The sequence below is a fragment of the Hemibagrus wyckioides genome, linkage group LG21, assembly GCF_019097595.1.
Source record: "Hemibagrus wyckioides isolate EC202008001 linkage group LG21, SWU_Hwy_1.0, whole genome shotgun sequence".
Lineage (NCBI taxonomy): Eukaryota > Metazoa > Chordata > Actinopteri > Siluriformes > Bagridae > Hemibagrus > Hemibagrus wyckioides.
In genome coordinates, this window is record NC_080730.1 from 14,656,058 (window position 1) to 14,667,332 (window position 11,275).

Genomic DNA, 11,275 nt, shown 5'->3' on the forward strand with positions numbered 1-11,275 from the left:
CTGTACAGCTACATGCTGCCTTAAACTTCAGCTATGCTTCACTCCCTGGGCTTCCCGGACATTTCAGCTTATTATTATGATTATTATTATTATTTATTCATTATTGACTCTTGTTGTTACCAGTTAGTGCTGGTTTATACTGGTTTATACTGGTTTATACTAGTTAGTGCTGGTTTATACTAGTTAGTGCTGGTTTATACTGGTTTATATCAGTTAGTGCTGGTTTATACTAGTTAGTGCTGGTTTATACTGGTTCTGAAGGTCGCAAGATTTGGATTATCTTTTGGCATTTTTGCTACACCCCTGTTTCGGATTTCTCTGTACTCCACTACTGGATTTGACTCCTACACCGACTCTACAGCGCAGCGATGATGAACTTCGGGGGAGGAGCCGAGCCTCAGCACCCGGATGTGGATCCCGAGCCCGGATGGAGCGGACTGTACGACCCCTGCAACGGTGAGTTACTGAGTTTCCTCTTTTTCACTTAAGTATAAAGTCTTTTAAACACCGCGTTATTACAAAAAACCGCAATCAGGAATATCGTTTTATATGATTAGATGGTTTTGAGAAATTCTGTTCAGCTAATCTTTATTCGGCTAATCGCTTTACGTACACGATCAGTATGCTAAAGCTAGCGGACAAAACGGCAGACTCCAGTGAAACGAGCAGGGAAGAAGAAAACAGTGTTCATGTTTTCAGATATGTTAACATCAGCTTTTCATAAAAGTCCCAATGTTTACTTAACGTTTGCTAAAGTTTACTAAGTCAAGCCGAGGAGTGTTAGCAAAGATTAGCTAGACGGCTAGTTAGCATGTAGCTAAGTAATTGTTTTTCAGTGTTCATAGTTTTTTTGTTGATTGAATGAATAGAATAAGTTAAAATACTTACAATAACATGAAATAACTTATTATTTTAAGGATTTTTCATTGTCCGTGTTTGTCGAGTTGTTAAAGCGGAGAGAGAAAGGGGCTGTGAGGAAAGGCAGCTAGCTGAACAAAACCAATCGGTACAAATAAATGGAGCTAGTGTGGCAATGTAGAGTGCAGCTTAGGCAAAATATCAAGCTGTTTGTTTCAGTTCTGTTCAGCAAGACTTTGTTTCTAGCTGTCGTGAATAAAATAGTTAGGAGTAGTGTAATTTACGAGAAAGGGCGAATTTTTGAGAGGAGACACAATTGGACTCAAAGGGGATGTGAACCACTGGAGTAAGAAACTGCTAAAGTAATAGACTGTAATAGAAATGTATTTTAATCTGCATTTTTTGGGGGAAGATATTTTTAAGCATTGAAATAAGTGCACAGTGTGACTAACAGTGAAGCCGTGATACTGGAAGAGCCCTGTATAACACCTATAAATGCAGCTAAAATGTAAATACTGAGTTTTTAATGCACTGTTATAGGAAGATTACGGTAATATAACTTGTGTAAATACTTCTTGTCTTGATAGTGAGGCTTTCCTGCTTTACAAAACATACACAGTGCTATTAAAATAAGGTTTTCTGCTTCCTTTTATGAGATGTTATTAGATGTGTTTCATTGTCTGTTCATCTTCTTTGACACAGGGAGACGGAGGGAGACGTTTGTGTTTCCACAAGATGAGCTCAACTACAACAGAGAGCTCAGCGCTAACGAGGACGACAACAGCCGACCTGCTCAGCAGAATGAAGCTGGAGATGGTGGTGAACATGAGGTGTCAACGAGGAACCTGTCCCCTGATAGAAGCCCATCCCCACCTGTGAGAGGCCTCTCTCCTCTCAGGACCCCATCCCCTGTGAGGAGCCCCTTCCCTTTCAGGACCCCATCCCCTGTGAGCAGTCCATCCCCTTTGAGGAGGCCACCACCTTCAGGGAGTCCACAGCCTTCAACAGTTCCTTTGCCCCAGCCTTATTTCAATATCGACATCCACAACATTGTGGCTGGTATGTACTATGCTCCTGCCACAATGATAACTCTTGTCCCACACCAGGGCATAAGGAGGAGGCGGGACGAAGAGGATGGCAATCAAGAAGCCCCTCTGAGTAGACGGCATCCTGTGGATCCTGATGGGGAGGTGGAGTTCATCAGGATGCCTGGACTTGAGGATTTTGAGAGTTTAATCAGTCACATGTACAGTGAATTTACACAAGCTACTAATGCTACAATTAGTCTGTTTCTTCACAAATTAACTAGCTAACTAACTCACAGGTTTATTAACTTTTAAGCATTAGAAAGAAAGGAGAGAAAAATTTACAAGGTCTCTCTCTCTCTCTCTACTACCCTATAAATTTGGCCATTTTAATGTTTTACATTTAACAGAAAATATTAGTTGTAATTAAACTTACATGAAACTAATTTATTGCAGAACCTGTGGATTTGCTGAGAGAATCGTCAGATACTCCCTCAGTCCTCCAGGTATGTGTCAGTAAAATATTTTAACTACATTTGAAACGTGTAGGCTGCTTTTGTCTAAGTGTGTGTGTGTGTGTGTGTGTGTGTCTTAAGGTTGTTGAGCCAATCCTGCTGCAGCTACCCACAGAAACTCACTCCACATCTTCAGCTGTTGTTCTGGTAACCAAACCTGTCATTTATTTACTAAATCTGATCTCTGGATTTTACAAGTGACAGAATGTTTGAAAGTGTTAGTGTGAAACTGCTCTGATAAAAAACACTGATGATCCTCATCTTCTACTTTTCACAGCCCCTCAGTGCTGGTGAGCTGAACAGCACCTGCTGTAATGTTGAGTACAACACTGCAGACTCCTCCAACTCCCAGTCTGGGGTATTGTACAGTGCTGCAGCTGAGATACAAACACACACACATCCTTCTTTACAAGTTCTAATGTTTAGTTTTGTTTCTTTATTTCTAGCAAGTGGACCTCAGGAGAGACATCCTCAGGTTGTTAAGGGGTCCAGAGAGTCAGCTCTGCTGGCTTGAAACCGCACACTGCTGGACTCTCGAGGTAATCATGGTGTTTCTTACTCTCATGAAGAGATTCCACTTTAACGATTATTAAAAGAGAACTTAAATGAAATGCGGTTCTAGATCTTGAGTTTCATCTAATTGTCGTTTGCAGGGATTCCCTTTTCATAACAACTGTGAGGACAGTTTCCCTGGCATTCAGGTAAGGGCTTGTTCATTGTGTCATCACTAAATTGTGTTAATTGCAGTTACTAATTGTGTTTGTGTGTTTTAAGGTTGTTGAGCCAAACCTACAGCTGCTGCCAAACGAACATGACCAGGAATCTTCACCCGTCCTTCTGGTAACCAAACCTTTCCTTTATTTACTAAAGCTGATCACTGTATTTCACAGGGTTGTTTTGACTGTAAAGCGAGTGAGAGAATGTTACTTGTGTTATTATAAAATCGCTGTGATAGGAAGCAGTTATGTTCATCATGCTCTTCATTTCACAGACGCTCGATGCTGGTGAGCTGATCAGCGCCTGCCGAAATATCCAGTTCCTCTCTGCACGCACCTTTACCTTCCTACAGGTCTGTAGAGTGAACCCAGCACCCAAGGAGTAGTTTTAATATCCCTCATCCCTCATAGAGCGTCCCTTATCAATCTATCCCTCTATCCTTGTCTATATAGATAACTGCTAATAGTAATTAGTATAAATAGTAGCTGCAAATAATATTGTTGTAAATAAACTAATAGTTGTATAGTGTTTATATAGTTTACTTTAATAAATGTTTTCATTTGCTCCTATTAGCGTCTCATTCTGATTATTTTTAGTCATCAGTATGTCTATATAATTTTCCTTTAAAAAGAAACACAACACTAAATGAACTTTTCACTCATATACAAATCCTTTTTAAAGAACTTCAGAAACTTTGTAAGGTTTACTAAAATGTGAAAAATGACAAATAACATCCAACAAAATTCAGATATTTATAGTCTTGGAAAGTTTGTTTCCAAAATGTAGAGAAATCTGTAACATTTGGGGAACTGCACATTTACATTTAAGCATCCAGAGCACAGTTGTGTCTAAAAAGTCTGAAATCTTGAGATAAAAATCTAAATTGTAGAGGACTAAAAATGTGGATTTACAGTTTACACCAAATCACACCACTGTAGCTCATAATTTATAATGCAGTTACTCTGAACTCTCAAGGTTACTCTTTAAGAAGAAATAGTTTATAATATCAGTAGTCTTTAAGGTGTTTTCCAAAATAAATAAATAAATAAAAATCCTGTTCATGAAAATGAAGGTTGGTTAGATGTTTAAAATGGAAAGGAATACATATTGTCTTTCAGTCATTCCAAAACACTGTTAGTGAAACACTAGAGTGATTTAATTTGTGTGTTTTTAGTACTTTCTAGTTTCTTAACAAAAGTACATTAAAGTACAGTAAATAAAAAAAAAAACTAAACTTTCTTTCTCCAGTTTGGGCTTCAAGCAGTTTTATTATTTAGAAGGGGATGCTCATGATTTACAGCCATGTCCACAATTTTCTCCATATCATGCATTTATTGCTAGTCCCCCTTTTTTTCTTAAGGTTTCAGATCAAGTGACTGACTTTTTCTCACAAGAATTTCCCAGTTTTTAGTTTTGAAGTTTTTAGTTTGGAGGCATTTTTCCTGAACTTTAGTTGATGTTTCTATACTCCTCACAATTCATTTTGCTTCTGCAATCAGCAGTTCCATCATCAGGCTCATGTTTTACAGATATGATAGCATGCTTAGATCTTGTGCAGTTTCTTTTCACCTCCACATTTTGATTATTTCACATTGTGATTATTTTACATTTTGCTTCTGAGAATGTGGACTTAAACTTTTTGTTTGTGTAGAAATGTAAAACTGTGGAATACAGAGGCAATTAAAGCACACATTATAGAGTTATATGACGTCGGTCCACCCTTTGCAGCTATAACAGCTTCAACTCTTCTGGGAAGGCTGTCCACAAGGTTTAGGAGTGTGTTTATGGGAATTTTTGACCATTCTTCCAGAAGCGCATTTGTGAGGTCACACACTGATGTTGGACGAGAAGGCCTGGCTCTCAGTCTCTGCTCTAATTCACCCCAAAGGTGTTCTATCGGGTTGAGGTCAGGACTCTGTGCAGGCCAGTCAAGTTGATCCACACCAGACTCTGTCATCCATGTCTTTATGGACCTTGCTTTGTGCACTGGTGCACAGTCATGTTGGAAGTGGAAGGGGCCAGCTCCAAATTGTTCCCACAAAGTTGGGAGCATGGAATTGTCCAAAATGTCTTGGTATGCTGAAGCATTCAGAGTTCCTTTCACTGGAACTAAGGGGCCAAGCCCAGCTCCTGAAAAACAACCCCACACCATAATCCCCCCTCCACCAAACTTTACACTTGGCACAATGCAGTCAGACAAGTACCGTTCTCCTGGCAACCGCCAAACCCAGACTCGTCCATCAGACTGCCAGATGGAGAAGTGCAATTCGTCACTCCAGAGAACGTGTCTCCACTGCTCTAGAGTCCAGTGGCGGCGTGCTTTACACCACTGCATCCGACGCTTTGCATTGCACTTGGTGATGTATGGCTTGGATGCAGCTGCTCGGCCATGGAAATCCATTCCATGAAGCTCTCTGCGCACTGTTCTTGAGCTAATCTGAAGGCCACATGAAGTTTGGAGGTCTGTAGCGATTGACTCTGCAGAAAGTTGGCGACCTCTTCGCACTATGCACCTCAGCATCTGCTGACCCCACTCCGTCAGTTTACGTGGCCTACCACTTCGTGGCTGAGTTGCTGTCGTTCCCAAACACTTCCACGTTCTTATAATACAGCTGACAGTCGACTGTGGAATATTTAGGAGCGAGGAAATTTCACGACTGGATTTGTTGCACAGGTGGCATCCTACGGGAGCCTTAGGGGGAGCGGGGTCCTACCTGCTTATGCTTTTCAAGCAACAAACGGCCAGAGGTCAAAAGCCATGCCTAGCGTGCAACGGTGATGTGGAAAAGTCAATGCCATGACCCGGATTCAAACCAGGGTTGCTGAGGCCACAACACAGAGTACTAACCATTATACGATCACAGCACCCCATGCACCTGGGCCAGCAGGTAAAAGGAGCTGCTACATGTTGTGATATGCGTTCTGGTGCCCCTCTGGCCTGGTGCAGTGGCTTTTGATTTAGACATGATTGGAATAATCGGAACCCCAACACGCCGCTGGCTGCAATCAGTGACCGTTTTGGGATTCCGAAAACGCAGCCGCTATACGTAGCGCTATGCGTTCTGGCGGCCCTCTGGCTTTTGATTTAGACATGATCGGAATGGCTGTAGTCTTTGTTAGCGCTATATCGCGAGACGATCTGATTCATGCCCGAATTATGATCACAGCACTCACAGCTGAAACCAAAGTGTTCTGCATTCTCAGTCACACACTGAGAGCTATAGCAAGGAGATAGAGTAAGCGTTAGACAAATCAAGTTAATCCAGAAATAAAATATCCAAACACTACTCCAATATCGCCTACAAATAAATAAGTGATGACAAATCAGTTATGTAACGTTTTGCTCAGTGAATCGAAATGAACGCAACACCAACATGCTGCTGTCTGCAATCAGCGATCGTTTTTGGATTCCGTTGAGGAAGTGTTCCTGGCCGTTATTAACTGAGCGATTTGGTGAACTCCTTGCCAGTTGTGCGGGCAATCCAAAAAGTCACATTCCCATACCGGGAGTCGAACCCGGGCCGCCTGGGTGAAAACCAGGAATCCTGACCGCTAGACCATATGGGAGGGTGCCCCAGGAGTGTTGGGATCGGTGTTTTACTCAACCATCAAGCAGTTTGGGCTCCATCGCAGTATCATCCAGAGCTTTGCATGGGAACCTTGCATTGCAGAGCACAAAATCGGCCAGCGCTGACCGAGCATTCAGCTACTCGAGCTGTCACTCCAGAAGAAGATCAGCTGCTAGACAGAGCGTGGGCTGGTGCACTGTGCCAGTACACTGGCATTTCCGCATTTCAGGGATTGCGGGAGGTGTTATTCTGCCAGCATTCAGCAGCTGCAGTTTGTGGCACACCTCTGGGCTCTTAAAAGGCAACCGAGCCAGCCAGGAGTCGAATCTAGAATCTTCTGATCCGTAGTCAGACACGTTATCCATTGCGCCACTGGCCCACATGGTTCTACATGTTTATGCTTTTCAAGTGACAAATAGACAGAGGGCAAAAGCCATGCCTAGCGTTCAACGGTGATGTGGAAAAGTCAATGCCGTGACCCGGATTCGAACCGGGGTTGCTGCGGCCACAACGCAGAGTACTAACCGCTATACGAGCACAGCACCCCATGCACCTGGGCCAGCAAGTAAAAGGAGCTGCTACATGTTGTGATATGTGTTCTGGCACTCCTCTGGCCTGGTGCAGTGGCTTTTGATTTAGACATGATTGGAATAGTTGTAGTCTTTTTTGATACTATATCGAGAGACGATCTGATTCATACCCAAATGATACCTTCTGTGCTTTTTAAATAAAAAACAAACAAATAAATAAAAAAATCCTGCAAGCCGGATACACTACATGATTAGTTCTATTGACACTGGGACTGACACTCACCAACACGGAGAGAGAGAAAAGGCAAAGAGAGTTCACCTCAGTTCATCAAGTAGCTTAAGTATTGACATTGGGACTGACACTCACAGACACCGAGAGAGAAAATAAGCCAAAAGAGATTTCTCCTCAGTTCATCAAGAAGCTTAAGAACGATTTAAGTTGAAGAGTTCAATGGTATTGTAGCTTTGGTTATATACCGTTTTTGCGCGATGAATCAAAATGAACTCAACCCCAACACACCGCTGGCTGCAATCAGTGACCGTTCTGGGATTCTGAAAACGCAGCCGCTATACGTAGCGCTATGCGTTCTGGCGGCCCTCTGGCTTTTGATTTAGACATGATCGGAATGGCTGTAGTCTTTGTTAGCGCTATATCGCGAGACGATCTGATTCATGCCCGAATTATGATCACAGCACTCACAGCTGAAACCAAAGTGTTCTGCATTCTCAGTCACACAGAGAGCTATAGCAAGGAGATAGAATAAGCGTTAGACAAATCAAGTTAATCCAGAAATAAAATATCCAAACACTACTCCAATATCACCTACAAATAAATAAGTGATGACAAATCAGTTAGTGTTTTTCTAACAGTTACCATGGTGTGCTCATGTCAGGCCTTTACACACTCTGGAGTCTCCTGCTGGGCTGGCCACAAGACATGTACTTTAAGAAGCAATCAACACATAGAATGTACTCAAAACACTATAGTTGTTAATGTACTGTAGTACATTTAGTAAAGTAGTTAGAATTGTCACTTAGGACTGGAAGTGGGTAAAACTGTAGCATTTAGGCTTAGCAACGCTGAGAGAGTTCACCTCGGTTCATCAAGAAGCTTAAGTACGATTTAAGTTGAAGAGGTCAATGGTACTGTGGCTTTGGTTATGTAACGTTTTGCGCAGTGAATCGAAATGAACGCAACACCAACATGCTGCTGGCTGCAATCAGTGATCGTTCTCGGATTCCGTTGAGGAAGCGTTCCCGGCCGTTATTAACTGAGCGATTTGGTGAACTCCTCGCCAGTTCTGCGTGCAATCCGATAAAGTCACGTTTAACGGTAACATTATTAGCTAGATGGCATATTCTTCTGTTATGGAAACAAATTCTCCCTCCATCTTTTGATGACTGGCAGTAAGATGTTATGAGCTTCATTCATTTGGATAAAATTAGGTACACAATAAAGGCCAATACTGGCATGTTTTCTGAAACTTGGGGCCATTCATTTTTATTTTTTTCTGATTATGTGAATTCTTCTTCTATAGTTGGTCAGTCTAATCATTAGGATGTCCTTATGATTGTGGCTTGATCAAGTATGTGCACTGTGTATACATAATTTATATTAATGTTTTGTTTGCTGATGTAAACGATTGTGATTATATTTAGTTAGTTAGTTAGTTAGTTAGTTAGTTAGTATCTAAACTCAAATTCAGTTTCTTCTGTAAATATTTGACATACACTATTTTTTGGTTTGTATAACTGTATATATATAATGAGAAAGAGGACATTCTTTAAAAAAGAGAGATTTGATTTGAAACCTGAACTGCTATCAGGTCCATGCTGAACACCTTCTGACCAATCCAAATCAAGTATAAATTTTAATCTCAATACTGCACATAATTATCAAATAAAAGTCTATCAAGCTGTTATCCAAAAGTCTGAAATAATGTTTCTCTTAAGCGTTGTAATTAAAATCCATATTTTGGTGTGATTTATACACATGGGTTTGTCCATTCCGACTTTTGGACGCTTTATTATGTCCATTTTATGATGAAACAGGAAAAGACTTTGAAAATCATCTGTCATTTTCTGATCATGTTAAATATCAACACAACTAGACTGAAATATACAGGTAAGATATGCAACTAATTGTAACATGAACAGAGCAAGATATAAACTGATATCTACTGGTTTCCTGTCAGGGTTGTGGACTGTTTTCTGGCCACTAGAGACCCCCACTGCCTTTTTGTTGGTTTACAGTCTCGGTCATTATGTCTAATAGGTGTCCCCTGTGCTTTGTTTAGGTTTGTGTATTTAAGTCACCCTTTTCCTCCACAAATACTTTGCTTAGTGTTTCCTGTACCATGATTAAGTCTAGGTCAGCCGTGTGCTCTGTTTTATGGCCTTGTCCTTAAAAGACTTTGTGCGATTTATTTTGTGGACTAATTAGAATGACTTTTTGGAAGTATTGACTTTGTTTTTTGATTAGACTCCTGTGAACCTTTTGTATGCTTTTGGATTAACCTTGTGGATTTTGGGGATTTATTCTTTGGAATTTCTGTCAAGTCTTTTGAGCTGACTTGTTGGATTTGTTTTGTGGATTATTTGACCTGCATTATTATCTAATTAAAGATAAGTAAACATTTCTCCAGAACTGTGATCTGGTTATCTGCATTTGTGTTCAGCCCCCTTTGATTGTGTTCAAGTTTTCTCACTAGTCCTGCCCTCACTCTCCACCATAACCCACTGTTCCTTCATTGGACCACTTTTGATAGATACTGACTACTGCAGACCGGGAACACGCCACAAGAGCTGCAGTTTTGGAGATGCTCTGATCCAGTCGTATAGCCATCACAATTTGGCCCTTGTCTATACTGTACGCTTGCCCATTTTTCTGGTAAAAACCTATAAACTATAATATTGTGCTCACCATACAAATAGATAAATGATAATACTGGATTCAGGAAGCTTCTGCAGAGGAGTTTGACATCTTGCTGGGGATGGTTGGACCTCTCATAACCAGCAGCACACACAAATGAGACGGGCAATATCCCCAAAAGAGCGTCTAGCTGTGACCATGCGGTTTTTGGGTCTGGCAGAACAATATTTGACTCAACAAGTATTACTTTTAAGTGTGTATTGCTATACAGTGAGGGAAAAAATTATTTGATCCCCTGCTGATTTTGTACGTTTGCCCACTGACAAAGAAATGATCAGTCTGTAATTTTAATGGTAGGTGTATCTGAACAGTGAGAGGCAGAATAACAACAAAAAAAATCCAGAAAAACACATTTCAAGAAAGTTATACATTGATTTGAATTTTATTGAGTGAAAAGTATTTGACTCCTTTGCAAAACATGACTTAGCGACTAATGTTTTTATGTGTAATGTTGGGATTTGCAATATTTTGTTGTGCAATGAGAAGTAAGGTCCAACTGCCAGCATGAGGAAGTGGACCAAAAATGTCCTCCAAGATATGTGATCTCAAGGTGATCTTGCATGTGTAAAAGCTATACAGATGCCATTGATGGTAGATGATTATAATGAGCTAGCTCTTGGCAGTTGTTGGTTTTATACTGCACTTTCTCAGGTTGTGCTGCTCTATTTTGGTTTATAATGTTGGTTTTAGCTATAAATTAAGTTCCAGGTGCTGAGACAGGGGGTTCTCAATCCTGGTCCTCAAATACCACTGCCCTTCTTGATTTCCAACTATCATTGCCATACCTGCTGCTGACTACCAGGATCAGGTGTGTATATTTCAATTAAAAATCCACTTTTGAAACTCTCAAAGTTTAATAGAGAAAACTCAAAACAATGACTAAGGAAATGCTTAAATTAAGTAGACTTTACTAGTAAAAAGTATTTCTTGCATAGAGAAAATCCAGCAATAAATAAGACTAGTCTTAAACTACATAATAATCTGATGCAAAAAGTTACCTTCATTTTTTTAATTAGATCAGGCTGGATATTTTTATCAGTGTACAAACAAACAGTACCATCTACATTTACAAGATTTATCAGACTCTCTTATCCAGAGCAACTCACATTTACACAGCTGAGCAGTTAAG

At 40.6% G+C, this 11,275-nt stretch overlaps 1 non-coding gene across 1 annotated transcript; it reads right to left on the reverse strand.

The window, feature by feature from the left end:
- Positions 1-6,610: 6,610 nt before the first annotated feature.
- trnae-uuc (transfer RNA glutamic acid (anticodon UUC)) lies at positions 6,611-6,682 on the reverse strand. Its single transcript has one exon. It is a non-coding gene; the product is annotated as a tRNA-Glu (tRNA).
- Positions 6,683-11,275: the final 4,593 nt, after the last annotated feature.